General features: G+C 44.4%; 2 protein-coding genes across 3 annotated transcripts in view; one reads left to right on the top strand and one right to left on the bottom strand.

Moving 5' to 3' along the window:
- The window catches only part of LOC144132433 (uncharacterized), a 131781-nt gene extending 125404 nt beyond the window's left edge, over positions 1 to 6377 (bottom strand). For both annotated transcript variants that reach the window (XM_077664842.1, XM_077664844.1), the window contains exon 1: positions 5680 to 6377. The gene's annotated coding sequence lies outside the window, so the exon portion shown is untranslated. The remainder of the gene's footprint in view (positions 1 to 5679) is intronic.
- The window catches only part of LOC144133876 (uncharacterized), a 33522-nt gene that overhangs the window by 4934 nt on the left and 7905 nt on the right, over positions 1 to 20683 (top strand). The window lies entirely within an intron of this gene.

The raw sequence follows: 20683 nt of genomic DNA on the forward strand, positions 1-20683 counted from the left end.
TTCTACTATTCGTGGTCGGCGTTCGTGCTGACGGTTGGTTCGGTGCGGCTGCGGCGTTATACGGATCCCGCAGGCGGCATCGAGGCGGCGTTCGACGTGCTTAGGCTGGCGTTGCTGGCGGCGTCGCTGGATGCCTCGTACAAGCTCCCGGTCCAAGCGCCCGTGTAGGTGATGCCGGTGTTGTTGGCGTTGGGGGCACCACCCGGATGGGCGGCAACAGCGCTGGAGACACCCCTGGCCGTAGCAGGTGGTAGCGTCCTCCGTTGACTCCCCGGAACGGGATCAGGAACGGCAGGAAGTCCACGATGCGAAGCCGTAGAACGCGAGCTCACCGGAGCAGTAGCCGGCGTTGCTCTCTTCCAGCCGAAGCGTCCCCGACCCGCCGGAGCCTCCGGTTTTCTGTTCTTTCCCCCCGTGCCTCGCTCTCCGTCGCTCTTTTATAGCCTTGGCATTAGTCCACGTAAGCCTTGTCGTCGTCTTCTTCTTTTCTCCACCAATCATCTCTGTCCACCTCACCGAATGATTCTCCACCAATCATCTCTCTCCAACTCACCGAATGCTTCTTCTTCTTCTTTATTCTTCGGTTTATCCACGTTGTCTTCTTCACACCTCTTTCCTTCATAATTTTATTTTAGACTACCTATTATATGTGACAACCGGAGAGGCAATTTTCTTCATCAATTCGTTGCATGCTAAGAAAACTTATTTGGCAGGAATCTGTCCCCTTTCGCTTTTAGGTATTACCATTCATGTAAGATGAGGACTCTGCACATATATAAAAAGATTCCCCCCTTGTTCTATTTATTCCGCAGTTCTAGCTTCACCGGACATCAATATGAATAACCATTTCTGAAAATTTTGCCCAGAACATTAAAGAGAAAATTTATTTTCATAAGTACAAGTTTTTACCTTTCTGTGGACACTAGCTTTGCCATTTAAACCTACTAAAATGAATGAGGAGCCCACGGAACAAGCTTCTCAACTAATAATCTGTACAGCTGTATGAAGCAGTGCGTACAATTTAAAACTGGTTCTGACTAGCTCCTGACGCGTGTGTCATTAGTGTTGGGCTAAACCTGTAGTAACATGTACGCAGTGTCGAGAAATCCAAACCATCAACTTAGCATTTTTCACATAACACTAGATTATTACCAACGCCGGCGTGCTGATGCAGAAATAACTGCGAACCAAATGTCGGAAGAAATAAGCAAAGAAGTCGGAGCGCGTCCAAGCAACTTCCCAATATTTAGCGCCATCTGTTTAAATAAAATGTGGTCCTCTAACAACTACTAGGTGCGCTAGAAGCATCACATATAAGCAATCTCTTGCTTGCTTGAGCGGCCATGAGCTTTTTTTGTAATTGTGAGGACTTTATAACAGGCGACAAAACGGGGACTGCCGAGCGGTCCGCAAAAAGCCCCAAGTAATGGGACATTCCATGTGTCTATTTATCTGCGCATGAAAAAACTCTTCCACACTCTAGGCTGCCACACACTCAGCAAGTAGAGCATAACTAACGATAGCAGTGAGGATAGTTAGCGCCCTTTGTGTCTTACTCTCCGCTGTACTCGTTCTTCTGCGCTATCTTTTATAAGCAAAACCAACACGTCCTGCTTTATCCTATTCATAAGAATTAGGAGTCCTCCCTTACCCTTCCTTTTTTACTTGATCCTAATATACATGGTCCCGTATGAGCTCTGAGGTACTAAGGAGTTTGCATAAATCTACATACCGCAGTGAAATAAGCACATAAAGCGGAAGTTTGCACTACTCTGAAAGAAGGCTAAAGAGTATTTGCACACACTGTCTGGATTCCCTAATGCTATGAATAAACAGAATGAGACAGTGCTAGCCCGATTTGAGGAATCCAGAGGACGCAAAAAATTCAGGTTTCATATAGACGTACTTTTTCATATCCATAACGAGATCTTCATCTGAAATGTATTCAGTGGGTAGTCTGTAATTGTCCCACCCTCTACGTCGTCGCTGCCGGCCGGCGGTTTTGACATTATTTTGAAAACTTCGGCGCCGTTTTCTCCGTTTCTGCCTGTTGACTGCAGCGACCTCACCTGCCATCGTCAGTCCCCTCTTTTTCGTACTTGCGCTCTTCACAGACAGACTGTAATTATTTTTATTACTTTATCGCCAACTTGCTGTGCCTAGAGATCTGTCATTCCGTTATCTCTTTTTCTTTTCCGGTATTTTTCTTTAATCTTTACACTTCAGACCCGAGCACCGTAGAGAAGAACTGATGTCCCTCATGAACACTTTCACGGCTAACGCTTGGAATGCAACACAGAGCAACATTATGCAAGGGCAAAACGAAAAGAGGCTACCCCACCGCGTCCCCTTTTTTCCTGACCTCAGTATAAGGTTGCGTTGCGTTGTATTACTAGCTGTCATGAACTACCAACTAGCCGCATCAGCCATGCTCGCAAGTTACTTTGGAACAGCACTCTTAAAATGAACATATTAGGGTGTGTTCGCAAAAACTAATAACATGTCATATTAGCTAATGAAGAATGACGGGCTATATTTACGGGACACTCCGCAGGCTGGCTAAAGTCTCGTTAACTCCGCGTATTGCTCAGAGGTAAAAAAAGACGCAGGAAGGAAATGTGGCTACGACGAAGGAAATTCAATAGACAGCATATTATTGCTAGCGAAACTTTATATAAAGCAAGATTAACTATTCCAATGCAATTAAGCCAATCATCGTCTTCGTAAAATTGATCAGTGAAAGTCTCTCTTGTGGACTGCGGAACCAGTGCAAAAGACGTTATTCAAAAATAATTAAAAAGCTCCCACAATTTTTAGTCTCAAGGTTATTAAAAGGCTTAAATTGTGCAATTTATTTTGTTACTGCTTATTTTACCAGCCTAATAATCTTCAGCAACCGGGTTCATGATTGCGAGATGTGTTTGTCGTTCTCGTTTCATAAAAGTCGTAAAATTGTACAGTTATGGGAACATGAGCTCTCAACTGAGAGTGAAAACAACACAGCCAACATCGTCACAAGACATATAGTGATATTCGAGCGACAAAGTGCTGTGGTGGTGCACAAGCATCCAAAGAATAAATAACGCCATTCGCGCTAATGTCGCTTTATTGCGACCGCAAGGTCTTAATCGGATGAGAAAAAGGCAGATGTACTGCATTGGACAGGGCCACTGAACCCGATTTAAAGCTCAGAGCATATAGTACCAGAAGTAAGAACATCATCGAATTATTACTAGGCTTTAAACGTGTAAACATGCCTCTCAGCTCCTTTGCGCCTTATTCTGCGCGGAGAAGTCACAATCCAATGGAAATCATCAGACTCCATATTAAGGTTTTGGCACGCTTCGGTAATCAACGAAGCCAGGTTGGGGCCAGTGGATTCGCGAAGAATTCACAATCTAGATCCTTCTTTTGCGTCACGTGATTCCCTTATAAGTGACACTGGGGCCCATAATCCCGAATGCGCGGCTCAATAACAAAGTAGCAAGTATTAGAGGAGTATAGACACCAAATTGTTGGTCGCGTGTTTTCTTCTTTGTAGTGATGGGCTAGCTACATTATACAATGATAACCTAGTGGTGTTCGCCTACGACCGGTAAACAATTTACAATTCAATTTCTTCTTCCACCTGTTTGCATTTCAACAGCCGAGTGATGACTATGCCGTCAAATTTAGTATAGGCCACGTGAGGAATAAAAACCTGCAATATATTCCCCCTGAGTCGTCATCTTATATCACTACAACCCCAAAGCAGCCTGCCTCAGGAGCAGGAATCAGTACAAATTAAGAAGCAGCGATTATATTGCAGTTTTTTATGCCTCATGTTACCCACACAGATGTTTGATATCATAGGCATCGTTTCGCTATTGAAACTGAAAGCGAAACAGGTGAAAGAAGAAGCGAAATTCCAAATTATTGAATAGTCGTAGGCGAATACCATATAATGACCATGTATGATAATGCCTTGCGCACCATCACAAAGAAGCAAAGATGGAAACGAAATTTGGAGTCTATCCCCCTTGGTTGTACGGTTGCACCTGGTTGCACGGTTCAGTGCAGTGCAGAACCCCCTCTCGCAGTTATCACCCTAGTCTTCAGTCAACGCCCGGCTACTCTTCCCGCGGAAACTTCCCAATTTCACCATCCCGCCATCTTCTCTGCCACTTTCGATTGTTTTCCACTACACGATATCTACGTTGTCACTCGAAGACAGGAGCAGCTTCCCATTCTTCGCAATACTAATCCTTCCCTTGTTCATCTTTGGGGGTGAATGCCGTTTCAGTTAACAAGGTTTATTAAGCATTGTTTCACAAGACCTTGCCTTCCTAATGAAAACAGTGCTTTCACGACTACTTCCTTGCGTGGACTCAAGACGTATCCTAAAAAAAGTCTAAATGCTTGGAGGTTGCGTTACGGACCTTTCCCGCGCCAGTCTGCCTGAGTAATAATGAGCAGAAAGCACAGAAAATCCACCAAAGAAAGTATAAAGGGACAGATTGCAATATATGTGAGAGGTCAGTGTGAAACGGTTCCCAAGGCCAGCATGACTTGCCGATTAAGAGGGCGTTAACGCGCCTTACAAGGCTATACGAATTGCTATCAGAGAGGAAACATTCAATGCAATAACAATACTGACAGGAAGTATCGGAGGTTAAAACCCGCAATATTGCCCACGGGACACATTCCATAAACGATTGTACTGGTAGCCTGTCATCATAACGAAGTGGTTGTCAGCGCACTGATCAGTCGTTTTTTTCATCACGCTTGTGTCGCTACTTACCGGCGGTGCGGGAAGAACGCAATAATTTTTCTTTTATTGGCCAACCATAAATAACTGTTTGTGGCACGGCAGTTACTATTGTTCACGCGACTTTTCCAATTTTCATTCGAAGCGTCTAGAGAGGTTTTCACGAATTCAGTGGTGCCAGGTACATTTCAACTTCCTCCTGTACAGAAAGACAGACAAAACACAAAAGCGTCCCTTTTTCAAAAGAAGAAAAAAAAAAGATTGTGACGAAGCTCTATGTAGCGTTCGTAGAAAAATGTTTTATAGGCCTGTCACTTCTTTCTTTCGAGCCGCGGCGGTGGCTGAGTGGTTACGGCGCTCGGCTGCCTGCCCGAAAGGCGCGGGTTCGATCCCGGCCGCAGCGGTCGAATTTCGATGGAGGCGAAATTCTAGAGGCCCGTGTACTGTGCGATGTCAGTGCACGTTAAAGAACGCCAGGTGGTCGAAATTTCCGGAGCCCTTCACTACGGCGTCTCTCATAGCCTGAGTCGCATTGGGACGTTAAACCCCTTTAAACGAAACGAACTTCTTTCTTTCTTTGACGCCTTGGCGTATTACATTAAAGGACCATATCCCTGAGTGTATTTTAGGGAAAAAGCTTCGGATAACGCAATTATTGCACAAAAATATGTGTTGATAGAAGAGTAAGGCTACAAGTTCAGCGAATGTGGAAGCCTGCGCCGTGCGAGCATACCCAATATTTTTAAGCCGTTTATGATTATATGCAATGGAAGGTTTGAAATATACTGAGCAATTTTCAGATTTTTCTGTATAGTAAATCTTAATGCACGTCTAAAAGAGATAATGCCCTTGCCGGGGTAAAGTGGATGTTTACTAGCCGCACACATAGAGATATACAAAGAAATCGTAAAGAAGCATTGAAACATGCTCACCCTTCTTGAAGCATGATGACAGTTGCTGTGTTATGACAGGGGTGAAGTAATCCACTCGAACTTGTCCGAGAGTTCTCTCAAGAAGTATTCAGAAACCGGTCGTAGTATCACTGCAAGAGCCGAGATGTCACATCGACCACCAGATTCCAGATGTCCATTTGTTGCATAAACAAAAGAGCCTTTCGGAAATGACCTCGCGTCATTTTGTATGTCACTCAGCCCTTCTTCGGAATGGTTAAAAGTGACTGTGGAGCAACCCAAAAGGACTGCAGCTCGGGCAGTACGGCAGATGCGCAAGCGCTTTGATTGGATTGAAGCAGTTCAGGAGATACGGCGGCAGAACACGATGTCATTGCTTTCGTCTTTCGCGCCACACAGTTGTTGCGCGCAAAAGCGCGCCGAAGCAGAAAAAAAAACAGTCGGGAATCAATCTTCGGGAATCAAAAGCTGTCAGCGGCGACCACGGCGGCGGTTGGTTTCAGGACGGCACAAAGGACCGCGTGGCGCGAATAGCCCGCGCATCCGCGCCGCGGATCGAAGAGACGGCGGTCGGCCTCGGGCGGTCCGACCGAGTGTTGCTCGAGTCGCGACGAAAGACTCGGCCAGACGGGCTGGGAGGAATCAGCCCAGGACGGCACACAAGAACGAGAGAGAGTGCCTCCGCGCATGCGCTGGATCGTTCCTCATATGGGACAAAACTAAGCCTCAATGAACGGCGGTCCTCTGCGCTATTGGCGCTCCGCCACGTGGTGAGGGGAGATTGATGTTGAGCGCGCTGTCGTGGCGCCATCTCTTGGTCAGCTTGTGAGCTACAGGCTGAGAATCGTCCATCGGTCCCGTTGCTGCCGAACCGACCGGCGCAGCTAGGGTGCAGTTGAGTGGACAACTGTCGGTAGGATTAGAAACTTTTAAGGGACACCGTAACATTGAGTGTTAGTAACGGTAGTTACCAAATTAGAAAAAGAAATGTGTCAGTGCAGGATCAGTGTGGGGGAAAAGGCGACGAATGTAATTTACGGCGCATATACATACGTGCGTTATTTAAGTTCACTTAGGAGACTTATTTCAGTTTTTGATCATTATTCCTTGGGAGGAGAAACTTCATGAATCTCCCCTCCGTCAGTGGAGGAGACATGTCGTAGAAACTTTGTCGCCGCATGCGAAACGGCCATCTGTCGTCTAGGTTGAAAGGGTGTCTGCGTAGTACTAGCTGGCGCCTCAGCTTATAAAGGGCCTGCAGTAGCCTGCTTTCTATTTGTAACTACTGGGAGAGCCGCCAGGTGACGTTACTCTGCAGCAGGTTGGAGACAACTGCAGCAAAACAATACAACCAAAATAATCACTGCGCGAATAGAGAGCCGTAAAGAGCGAAATCCGGAAACATGAGCGGTATGAGAGTTAAAAAGGCGTTAGGGCCCCGGTTTTTGAGGCCAGCTCAGCTTGTCGTGGAACGAGTTCATAGAGAAATAAACATGGGCAGGGAAACGATATTTTTGTTGCCTGCGCGAGCTCTACAGAAAACATGAAAGGGGCATTGAGGTCAACTTCATAATATTATTGTTATTAGTAAAAACCGATTCTTTGGCTTTTAGCGGACAGCAAAAAATCAATTACTGTTCAAAACAATGCGCTTAAAAATTGTCCCGTCTATTGATATATAGTAGCGGCGCCTACTGCGAAAAGGACTCCGTAACGCCGTTTTAAGACGAATGCCCCCCCCCCCCCCCCCCCCCCCCCCCCCAGTGTAATCTTGGACTCTCGTCTCAAAAGTTTGCCGAAGCACAAAGTATACTTTTAAATCCGCACGTGACGGCGACACGATTTAATTTTTCGACGTTTCCTGGCTTATAACTGCTCCGTTATTACCGAAAGGGGTGGCTTTGTTTTCAGAAACAATCTATTATAACGCCCAATTTGAACGTTCCCATTAGTGTTTCTCTAAATGTGTTCTGCTATACCATAAAGGTAATCATCCAAATATCTGGGTGGACAGAGTCGGAGCCATTAAGGCTTTGAGTTTTGGTGGCACGAAAGCAAACCGCACAGCAGTAGGAGAGACTACCGAGATAAAACCTTTGTACTTGCAGTTAAAAAGCAGAGTGAAATAATTTGACGATCCAGCATGGACTCATAGTTATACATCTTAGGAGATAGCAAGAAAGCAGTTTGTAATCAGAAACAGCCAGAAAAAGGCTGTAAAGAAAAATAGCGAAGTAAATAAGATTGCTTCTTAACTCGGCGACGAAGGCTGATTTAAATTGGCTACTCTCCGCAGATTACTTCGGTCCAATCATCAAGACGATATTTTCACTGCAAATGGGGTTTTCATCACCTATAAAAGGGGCGAAAAATAAATGCAGGTGTTTCCACTGCCAGCCGTTTTTGCACGATAAATGCGATGTGTCCAAAGATTTTCGCGGATTCCAGAGTCTATGTTGAACCGCCATTCATTTACGAATAGTAATCACGGAGTACGTTTAGTGCTGACGTCATAAGATTCAGTAAAGCGACGGAAAAATTTTTGAATTAATTTATCTGCATGAAATTAGTCTTTTTTTTCTGCCGGGCAAACTCCGAGATAGACAGGGAACCAATAAATCCATTTTTACTCGTGAGAAAAATTAAATGAAGCAAAGTTCAGCTTCCTTTCAAATCGGCTGGACAAGATAACAAAAGAAGCCGTTCCAACTATAAAGGAAGTTCAGAAAACTTAACCATCTCATGGTTTAAAAAATATGAAGCACCAACTTTTGAGGCTAGGCCTCCATGTTTCACGACAAAAGGCTAGAGTCGAAATCTTGTTGCCCAAAAGCGATATTTGCATTCCATCCAAACAAGGGAAGCAAATAACGAGCAATTCGTAATCCAGTGCAGTGCTATCCAGCCGCCATTCCTTCATGCTACCGCACAGATCCGAGATGCTCAGGAGTTTCCATGTGGACCAGCTGCTATTAATGTTGAGAAAGTAAAAACGAGGAAAACAAGCTCAGATAACAGCTGCGGGAGAGCGAGTATAGTCTCGCTTTTGGAGAGAAGGAAATTGTCTCCGTATTTTCCAAAGCACGTCAAGATTTGATAAATACGTGACAGTTCTCACTGCCCGATGTTCCGAGTATGCTGCTCATTATTGATCTGCCGCAAGTGCTAGCACTAGCACCGTTCGGAGGAAACACGCCACGAAAACGCGGGAAGGTACACAAAAATGGCCAGGCTTAGCTTGGTTAAGCCAAGAATGCGTTGCATATCTCGATGGAGTTCCGTGCTGCTCCGTTGACTCGATAGGCTATTGACCCGATCGCCATTGAAACTGCCCGTGTAGCAGCGCTCGATCGCCTTTGAGTCGATAGACTATCGGTTCGAGGGCCCTCGAAATGCCCGTGTGACAGGGGTATAAGACTGTCCCGGCGAAAGAGCGCAGCTCTTTTATATATATGCCGTGACGTCAATCATAGCGCAGCGCCCCTAGCGGGAGGAGCGGGAGTCAGGTGGTGGCTGCGGCCGCGCGCGACCGCGCGAGTTGGGGCCCAGCTTTTCCTCAGGCTGTCGTGACGTCACGTCACGTGGTTTGGTTGCTGCCCGGCCGCGCCCAAGGGCTGAACTGAGTGATTGCAATATGCAACGCATAAAAGAAATGCTTTAGCAATTTTTGGTTGCCCGTGCGTCATTCTTCTCTTAGAAGAGAAAATGTCACTATATGGATGCGTTCTATTTTCAGGCACAACTACGAATGAAGAGCTTCCCGTATTTTCCACACGTATGAAGAGTGAACGCAAAAATAAAAGCGAAACAGATTGCTCCTGTTTGTATTTTAAAATATTTACTTCTGGAATAATAATAATTGTTTTTTTGGGGGGAAAGGAAATGGCGCAGTATCTGTCTCATATATCGTTGGACACCTGAACCGCGCCGTAAGGGAAGGGATAAAGGAGGGAGTGAAAGAAGAAAGGGAGAGAGAGGTGCCGTATTGGAGGGCTCCGGAATAATTTCGACCACCTGGGGATCTTTAACGTGCACTGACATCGCACAGCACACGGGCGCCTTAGCGTTTTTCCTCCATAAAAACGCAGCCGCCGCGGTCGGATTCGAACCCGGGAACGCCGGATCAGTAGTCGAGCGCACTAACCACTGAGCCACCGCGGCGGGTTATTTCAGTTTGTTTTAAGGTTACTTTTCCCAGGTAATAAAATATGCTTTTCGTTTCGATTTCCAAGCGTCTACACCATCTAGGGACAAACCACATCAGCTGCCGAAAAAAATGACCAATTAGGAGCTCTACGCATTGCGCACCCAATCCTGAATGAAATAGCTGAGGAATTAACTACAACGCTTATATGTGAGATATGGGACTTGCCTTTTGGTCTCTGGGTATTTCGTGAACACTATGAAAGTTGGAAAATTTTACTGCGTGAGTTGATTGTAGTTACATGATGGGCACAAAAGTCAATGTGTCTGCGTATATATGACAGTAAATTTTCAGCTTCATTACATGTATTTAAATGAAAATGGTTTAATTTTTTAAGTATTAATTTCTGCTTGCGTTTTGATGTATTGTCACAATGTGCATACCAGTGCGACGGACAGGAATTCTGCTACGCGTCTATTCCTTAAAGAGAAATCAGTCTTTAAAGATGTACAAAACTGTAGAAAAGCAACATATTATTTTAATTGCTGTGCCAGGGGTTTCACTCCGCCGCACATACGACAGATCTCTGTGAGCACACGACGTACGATTAGGAGGGACAGTAAGAAATATTAGCAATTATTTTACAGAAAACTCCAGCTCTGCCGATATATCCAGGACGCCTATACCTTTCCTGAGTTGCTTTTTATTTGTGCGTTGGTGTGTGTTCAGATGGTATTGTATATATCAAATCTGTTAGTGATGCCGGTTATTCTTTAGAAAAAAAACTTAGAAGGCCACCGCAAAAACAGCAACCGACGCAGTCTCACCGCGATAAGTCAGAAGTCATGAAGAGGATGAAGACTGCAGCGTTCGAAGCCTGTGGCTGCTCTAGCATCGACCCAGACAGTGAGACTACATGCGATATTTTTGCGTCACTCCGCCATATTGCACATCGTTCATTAGCAGCTGTCTTGCTCACTGTAACGGTGCGTTTAGCGAGGATATGTACAAGTTTGCCTTCTAGCAAACTTCACATATAAGATGCGAGGTGCCTGCAAAACAATCTCAAGTATACGAAAATTCCACATAAGCCTAGAGCACACAGACGGAAAGACTAGTGATTCCTCAAAATGTCATTTGTCTGAATACAGAAAGCTATTAGAACCCATGTGAAGAATGTCACGAGCCGTATGAATAATGAGGCGCTTCTCGTCGAAGGGCATGCAGGAGCAGCCGTGGCACAGTGTCGGAATATCTGCTATTATCCAGCCATTAGTCAAGATATGATGGCCGTGGGACCTGCGTTCTCCCCAACGCTTTATCATTAGCGCGTCGGGCGCGCCACAAGAGTTTCGTGTTTTCTGATTATATTTATTTCTGAGGTGGGAAGAAATGCGCGGGGAAAAACGTGTTGATATGACGTGACTGAAATCAACGACATATTTGTATGACCACAACGTAATGACTGCTGTCCGGCTCTTATGAAGACGCACACATTTTAGCTGCTGTATTATTCCTACATATGACGTTGTGCAGGATACTCCGAGAGCTCTGAGCTATGCAAAAAGGTTGCATCTGTGAATGAAAGGGTCAGATAAAATTTGAGAACATGTTTTGAAAACAGAAAAAAGCAGCGCAGAAAACGAACACTGTGAGCGTGCAAGAGCGTCGACGTTCTCCAGCCGCCGATAAGCTGGCGCGAATGCTTTTTGATTGCCGTGTTTTGCCAGCAGCTGCTGACGCCGCAAAGCACCGAGAATGCCAATGGCGCTCTTTGCTGCTGAATGTGTGGTTCAGTTCGTCGGGTATTTGCCGACACTTGAGCCAGCAATTATGAAGGCTCGCCGTTTTAAAACGTGTCTTGTCAGCTCTTTAAATGGCAGCTTTAAAGGTTTTATTTCCGATTCGGTATGCACGCTGCAAAATGAAGGTACTAGCGGCTTGTATTGCGTCGGCCTGCAATTTAGTACCACGTCATGTTGTGATGGTTTGAAAATAAAACCGTGGTGGAGGCGTTTCCTGATGCCCATTACACTCTAGACAGTGTTCCCTGGGGGCGGAGAACTTCAATTGAATAAAATAAAGGCTTATTGAACGGTTTCTTGGTGCACGCATGCACAGCATCATAAGGATAGGGAATCAAGGAAGGATATCTTAAGGAAACAAAGGCGTCCACGTACATACCACGTGTCGGCGGAGACATTCGTACAGAGAAGGGATAGAGCAAAGGGGTGCGTCCGAAGGAAAAATCTCGATTTGGCTGCTGTTGTGATCTGTTATGTCAGTGTACGACCGGCACTACAACTTTAGCGTAAAGTTCTGTTTCTTTTCATTGGTGTGGATTTTTGTTTTCCACTACGCCGGTTTAAATAAGCTGCGATCAAGCACATATTGAGTTGAGATATATACAAACTACACACAAAATAAAGCACTCTACAGCGGCTGAAGATTATTGCCAAATAATCAAGAAACATTCAAAATCAAAAACAATTGCGGAATAGACCCCTGACAACGGGGATGATCAGCACAACCTTGTCCACATTCCGTCTTGGCAATTGTTGCATTTGCTTTAAATTCTGCTGCCAGTCATGAGTGAGTGGTGATTGTGACTGGGAGGCTTAACACGCATGCTTTGCAGATGCAGAAATGTGTTCACCCCGACTTGAGAATCTTGTCACGCCGCGCACTTACGGGAAGCGGCCCGATGGCACTCGTTTTCAGGTCAACCGCCTGCACACTTGAGGCTCTCGCCTCTCGCACACGTGCAGCTTTCAATGTACGAATCATCTCCTCGGCTGCATTCACGGCCCTCCTGATTTGCCACGTCGCCTTTGGTGGCTTAATCATAACTGCGGCTGCTGCCACTGCGCAGGCTCGCAGGATTCCCGTCATGCAGTCGTTTCAGGGCATTAGCCATGTGCGCGGACTGGTCACGTGGTCGCGGACCAGATGTCGACAAATGGAAGAGTCAGGACTCGTTGTTCAACTACATTCTTAGACATACCCCCGGCGGGAAAATCGTCATGGCTGGGGACTTTAATTTTCAAGATATTAACTGGAAATCTCTTAACCCCGGAAATGCTACAAATAACCTGATGATAGATTTCTTGTTCACGTTCAACCTTACGCAGATTGTTGACACTCCGACTCGTGTCCATAACCATACCAGCTCTATTCTAGACCTATTCTTCGTTAGCGATCGCTTTTCAGGCAATGCCATAACAATAGAAACACTTCAAGGGCTATCAGGCCATGAATTAATACTGTGTACATTGCCCATATCTAACCTCGTTAGCCCTGGATCGTGCTGAAAAACGTGTCTTCGCATTTAATAGGGCCGATGATGATGTTGTTATGACTTATCTCGTCCATGAATACGAGAACTTTTCCCATTTATGTCTCGATAAGCAGTCAAGTATTGACAGCGTCTGGCAGTTTTTTTTAAATCTTTTTATGCATTGCATGGGAAGCTTCGTCCCAACAGTTCGAAAAGTTGTCAAAAACCTGAATCCCTGGATCGCACGTGAAATAATTCATATTAAACGAAGGATCAAAAGAATCGGTCAGCGGAACAAATTTCGCACTATCCCTGACTACCACTCTCGCCTTAATTCAATAAATAGGCAACTTAAACATGCAACTCGAAATGCAAAAGAACATTTCTACAACACTACATTACAAAAATTTATTAAAACTGCACCAAGCAAATTTTGGCGTTACTTGAGCACAAAGCAAAAGATAAGTCTTCCGATGTCACCTCTGGACGGCAAACTTAAAGCAGGTTCGTTCAAAAAATATTTTCAATCAGTCTTCACTATTGATAAAAACCACTTTGACCAGATTGCGCCACAACAATATGGCCACGAGCTTCTCGTCGGTACACCTAAAATTTTTGAGGCTGGTGTGCTATCCTTGCTTCTAAATATTGATGAAAAGAAAAGTAGCGGCCCAGGTGGCATTCGTCATTCGTAATGGTTTTCTGAAACGTTATGCCGAGCCTTGTAGCAAATATCTTTGTCTTCTTTTCCAGAAATCAATTCGTGAATGTTGTATTCCCACTGAATGGAAAATCTCCAAAGTGTTCACTGTCCGCAAATTAGGTGATAAACACTCCCCGAATAATTATCGACCGATATCTCTGACATGTACATGTTGGAAAATTCTGGAACACATTATCCTAAAATTTCTGACTCAATACATGGAGGCTAAAAAGCTAATTCCCCATTGCGAGCATGGGTTTAAAAATGGACTATCAACTATAACACAGCTTGTTGAATTCGTACATGATCTTTCGCAAGGTATTAACAATCAGTCGCAATTTGATATAATTTTCCTTGACTTTTCCAAAGCGTTCGACCGGGTGTCGCACCAAAAATTGCTGTACAAACTCAAGCATTTAATTGGTGATGGTCTCGTCACATTATGGATCAGCAGTTTTTGTGTCTTAACGTTACCAATTTGTCCAATTCGACGGACATACCTCCGACATTATTCCCGTGGTATCTGTTGTTCCCCAGGGATCTGTACTGGCGCCTCTTATATTTTTGTTATTTATTAATGATATAACTAACCAAAATGAAGCACAAATGACACTGTTTGCAGACGATTGCGTTCTTTATCATGAAATTAAACATCAGTCTGATCAGATCAAACTAAATAGCACTTGAATAAAGTTTTTCAGTGGTGTCATGATTGGAGCATGGTCATTAACAAAGACAACACTGTTTCTATGTCCGTCACAAAGAAAAAAAATTCCGCTTAAGTTCACTTATGGTTCTGATAACACTGCGCAACGAACTGTTACGGAATACCGATATCTGGGCATTCTTATCTCATCCGACCTGAACTGGACAACGAACGTTCAGCATGTAGCAAATAAGGCAATGAACAAACTTTTTCCTCAAACGCCCGCCTTGAAAAACTCGCCTCCCGAAATAAAGCTTCTGGCATACACTACACTTATACGCCCGGTATTAGAATATGCTAACATTACATGGTTCCCTTATACAGGTACTAGCGTAGCCGCACTGGAAAGTGTGCAGCGAAAAGCTGCGAGATTTAGCTATAACCAGTTCAGACACACAGATTCGCCTACTGAACTTTTGCATCGCGCAGGACGTCAGCCTTTATCTATCCGATCGAAACTGCACCGCTTGAAATTCCTGTACTTCTGCACAATTCATTTAAGCTTAACTCTGAAGACTTCGTCAATATAAGCCACTCCAGAATCACCCGCCGCAAACATCCTCTCACACTTGATGAATTTTTTGTTAGCAATACCAGATTCTATTTTTCCTTTTTTTCCGCGAGCATTGCGGGAATGGAATGCACTTGACGCTTCATTTGTAATGCAGCCGACAGTCCTCAAATTTTTGGAGCTTGCCGAGCTGAGTATGCTGCCACAAAACTGACCAAATATTGTTAAAATGTTGGTGATATATACTTTGTTCTGTATAACTGATTACCTCGAATTTGTTTGATCTTGTCGTGCTTTAACTAAACCTGTCCTTTTCATTGTACAACAAGCTGCTTACTGTTCTATAACTGTTTTATCTGGAAGTTATGTATTTTTTGAAGTGCGCCCATCACTGTAAACACCCCGGTGGAGGTTGGCAGTATATCGAAATAAAATAAAACAATAAAAGAAAACAAAGCCAAGAAGTATTTGCTGCACAGTCACTGTTCGTTCTAGCTATGAATGCCAGGCGAAGCGCCATCTACCACATTAATTTTGCACTACAATATTGCGATTTGCAGCCACCTTCGCTAAATTCGGTATATCTGCTCGTTATAACAGTTAATAAATTTTATAAACGTGTGTATCACAATACGACGGATAGTTTGACACCACCGCGAACCCCCCTGCGACAAACGGTTAGGCCGTAATGGCCGTCTGAAGGTCCTCGGAATGCACGGTTTGGGGGCGGTAAGGCCGTCGTTGCGAATCACACTCATATTTGGGGCTTCATCTCAATTAGTAAATTGTATCTTAACGAACATGCCAAGTCATTTGTCACCACTTTGAACATTATCCTGAAAGCGGGTGGCCGCAAATTTTATGCAAATGGTAGTCCCGGAGGGGTGGGGTGGGAGGGGGGGGGGGCGGAGTCTGCTTCGATGGCCGCTATACTGGCACATTTAAAACGCATCGAAAGTATCGCTATCAACTTAGGCGCTAAGCGCGACGGTTGGTGTGTGTTATACTCTGGTCAAGTGCTTACCGTTTTGGTCAATTTGGCCATCATTGCAAACAGACGCGCCCTTGACAAACGTAAGTAGTAAGAGCTAAAGCTATTAAAAGTTATCTGGGAGTCGCAGATGTGCTTCAAATTTCTACCTACTGGATGTTTGTATAGCAAAGACGCCGCCGTTGCCGCAACAAAATTTGAAGGGGGAGCCAAACTGAAATCTTTTTAAACAAATGGAGTTCTTTTCTGAACGCGTACAACAACTGGAATGAAAGTAAAACTGAGAAAAGGAAATACAGATGACTTGAAAACACTCTCCCCGAGCTCGCAAAACGGAGACCACATTCTACGATTTAGAGCAACGATAAATCACGTCTTTCTTTGAAGCTGGGGAGGAAGTGAATGCAGGAATATAGCGGCATAAAGTTGCTTAGCTAGTGAAAATACAGACGCTGGCACATTTGTAAAAAAAATAACATCTTAAGAACCGCCCGAGAAAGGGGAGACAGAAGTAGAGAATAGCAACCGCAAACGCTGATGTGGAATCTTCAACTGAAACGATATAGCACAGAAGTCGGAAGGAATGGAAAGATATAGTGGTGCTGCGTTATGAGATCCAAGCAGAACATACGACAGCGGTGTCTTGGGAACGGACCGCTTCTGACGAAAGCATAAGAGAGGAGGAGGGGGGTGCGCTCTCATGTCTTGAAATATCGCAATATAGGTCAATGCGAGGTTTAACACATCACTTCACTTTAGCGGAATACAAAATGAAATAATAAAGTTATGTGTTTCTTTTTTCTCTTTAAAGCGACGGAAAACGGATCATCCGCCTTCAAATACGAAGATTTCTAGTGAGAGTCGCGCAGCCAAACGCATAAACTTTGTTGGAAAACGAAATTTTTAGTAAAATAAGAAGGTCAGAATCGTCCCGTCATATGAATGTTGAAGCGATGGATGGCCACAAATTTCAGCAGCTGGTGCAGCTGTACATTCTCTACGCAGAGGTTCCCCACTCTTTATTGTCGTGTAGGAATTTACAAGGACGTCGCGTATAAAAATATACTGACGATTCAAGATAGCAGCCTTTTTTTTCATTTCAGAGTACAGAGCAGGCTGTAACTGAAGCCTTGCTTCAATTGGAAACGCTGCGGTTACGGCCGGAAATCGGCGGCAGTAAAAGAGAAAAAGTTCTATCGGTCCTGTCTTGCATAGTTGCACTGAGTAAGTAAAATTTCGCTCAGTGGAAACTTTGTTCTGCACAACTTTTCACACTGAGTGGCTGATTGGTGCCTATGAGATGGCAGTTAAATGCGAGCCCTCGATCTGTTTTTTCATACCTTCAAGGAGACGCCGAGGAAGCTTCCAGCGCTCTGGTCGGACTTCTTGGTGAGAACGCAGCACCGGCACCTCGAAGGCCTGGAAGCTGAGCGTTTTTTGTCCCTAACTGGGCCTGTTTAAGCCGGAACGCGTGAGAGTTGATGACACAGGTAGGCTGCCCTCATCTCGCCTTTTTAACGAGCACGCCGAAAGTCTATCAACTACGTGGTGAAACATTTACTGCCTGGCGGGCATCAGTATTCTGTGGGACACGTTGAACCTGTCCGCTTGCGACCATATGCTGAAGGTGCCTCGGTGCTTGCGCACCGTCTCATTTGCAGCTGCAATCTCCGCTGGTGCTAAGACTTACCAGTAGCTGCCTAAGGCGTGCTGTCGTCTGCGCTGTGAACTTGTTTGCACCCCTAGCACAAAACTGTAAACCGTGCTGCTTTGCAAGCTTCGTATCGCGATGACGCACTGCTTCGACGTGTTCTTAGACAGCTATGCTTGACTTAATGCGGTTTTCACCTCGTCCACAGTGTCAGACTAAGCAACTTGCTGCTTGTTACTGCTCTTGATGCGAATGTAGACATAGTGGTGCTTAAAATGCGAGAAAGTTAAAAAACCAAGTCAGAAAAATCACTCACGTAGCTGATTGAATAGGGTTCTCGATGCCACCGCCGTCGTGTTGTACAAGCACACTGTTATGTCCCGGCATTTTCCCATTTCAGTTCTGCAGCGCAGCGCGCTAGAAATATTACTAATTTTTAGCATAGCGGAGACACTCTGGCATAGATGTATGCCGAATTGGCGCACGCCAGTGGCTCGCTCGACATGCTAGTTGAGCGGCACGCTCCTGCTACTATGCCTGCGAAGCTGCAGTCCGGCAATCCGGTATACGTTCAGGTCTCCGTTCCGACACAGGGTATAAGTTTTTGCAATCCGTAAGTTAATCGACCACTGCGGTTGAAATTCAACTCTCGTAGTTTTTCAATTCCGGTGGCTTAGAGCATAAAATGTCATCGCTATTATCGACAACACTATAAGCTTTCTGCATCAGCACTCACCAGTGGGTCATCTTTGTAATTTTTACATTCAGAAAAGTTATTCATTTACGACAGCAATTACTCTTTTTATGTTTGATCCTCTTGTTATGAATGCATGTAGTCGCGTGCGTCTGCTGTTAGGAGGAAGCCTTTCTGAAGTGTGTCAGAAAGTTAAGCAAGCGAGTGCCTGTAACCGTTTAATATTTGCTTACTGCAACCCATAGAACGGCTACTCAAGATTTTAAAGAATTCAACGAGCCTAAAGAGATATAGCGTATACGGTTTGCAGGTAAATGGTGTGAAAATATTTTTGTCCTAGCATATTTTAAGTTGAGGCGTATTCGCAGTACAGAGCTGCGGTGGCATTCGGGCTTTTCCGCTCGGCAGAGAGGCGGTTGTGGGGAGGAGGGGTCCCATGATGACGTCGTCTAAGGCAGCGGTATACTTCTAAGGTGGACACGCCAGCTGGAATAAAAAAAGCCAACGTCACCACAAGTAGAGCTTACGGAGAGTTATTTAGCGGCATCCGATGGCGCACCCAAGTGTGTGGGCGAAGGCAGCGAAAATCAGAAATTTCACCGTGCATGATATCTTCACAAGTTGCAGCGCACTTCTCCGACTTCTCAAGAAGCGTGATCATCACCCCGGGTTTAATCGGCGATTATTTCCCCTACTTAAATGCTGGCACAAAAAAAAAACAACAACTTTGTAGGCCTTAATTTCAAGATTCCTAAATCCATTCCTTGAATCCTGAATTCTAAAAAAATCAGCTAAGCTGAAGTTAAAACATTCCTGTATATGCAGTATGAGGCACCTTTGAACAATGTTGAATTGAGGAAGAAATCGACTGCTTTACTGGAAAGTCGCATTCAAGTGAGACGTCCAGGCATTGAGTACAGGCAGGCAGGCAGCATAATAAACTGTACCAATTTGTTATTGGTGGCAAAGCTGAAATAGTTTGACTGCGAAGAAGATTGTTTCACTTGACATCCCACGTGGCATGCCTTGCTTCTTCAGTCGCCTGAACCATATAGTTATTTAGGCTAAATGTATGTTAAATAAATAAAATGCTGACGACTGGTGAAGAGCGCAGTAGACAAGAAAATCAAAATCTTGACTCCTCCTCGCAAGCATTGCTGAGCCTACTCGAGTACATGCGACAACCTACATGCATTTCACTAGCATTAAAAAGGCATGCTTCAGCGTGTATTCGAATATGCACAACCAGACAAGGAAACGGCTATAGTACGGCCTCGAAGAATGCATTTTGAGGTCGTACTTTGGTATCTTTGCAACCTGTGTGTTTTGTTAGCGTTCTGACAGCCAAAGTACCCGGTCTAGGAATCAGAAAAATCAATGGGCTCTTCCTCTCTGGGCTCAATATCGAATTCCACTCACCTTACTAGTGGAAAAGGTCGTATCTTTAAGTTGAATTTGAAGTTAATTTCTCGCTCTTACTGGTAAAGGTATCACTAGGAGACAAAGGACGCAGAGAATTCACATATACTGGGTGTTTTATCTTAACTCTTTGCAGAAAGTTATTTTAAACTCTGCGAGAGATATGTCGGTGCGGTCTCTGCAGGTGGATTGTACAGCAGGGCGGAAATTATGTATGTGATAGAGTTCTGTGATGAAACAGTTAACTAAAATTACTCATCCACTTTTTACTTTAGATTTCAAGGACCAATATTGTATTAAGCATTTGAAGGCTGTCGACACAGAAGCTGAACCTAGTTTAAAAATTTTCTTAATCGGCAATGCATTTCGATATATTTAGCGTTAATAATGCGCATTCTTAAGCTCATAAAGTTGGCTTCCTGCAATGCACATTTTTAAAATGTCGTCGCTGCACGTAGTATTCTCGAAGAAATCGCGCTAACTGCTTCTAGGGCATAAAATAGACAAACAGCTTTCGTGTTTGTTTTACTAGAAATGCGAGAGAAATAAACTGGCGCAATGGCATTTTAAAAGTGTGCATTGCGGGAAAAAAACACTACGAGTTAAGGAATGCGTATTTTTCACGTTAACTATTTCGAGCTGTATTGCAGATAAAGAAAATATATAAACTGCACCCAACTAATATGTTATGGGCCTTCAATTTCTTAATATTATGCAGGCCTATAAGGACAAAAGCAAGAAAGTTGATTAGGTAATTTAAGCTCAATAATCGTTTAACCACTGCACTCTGTGACGTAGATAAATCCGCCTTACTGTAAGATTCACTTGCATAGACCGCTCCGGCGTATCTCACGCAGGGCTTAAAATAATTATCTGTAAATACTTAAAAAAAACATCCGGTATATATACGTTTTTTGCGCAGTTATTAC

The sequence above is a fragment of the Amblyomma americanum genome, chromosome 5 (assembly GCF_052857255.1).
Source record: "Amblyomma americanum isolate KBUSLIRL-KWMA chromosome 5, ASM5285725v1, whole genome shotgun sequence".
NCBI lineage: Eukaryota > Metazoa > Arthropoda > Arachnida > Ixodida > Ixodidae > Amblyomma > Amblyomma americanum.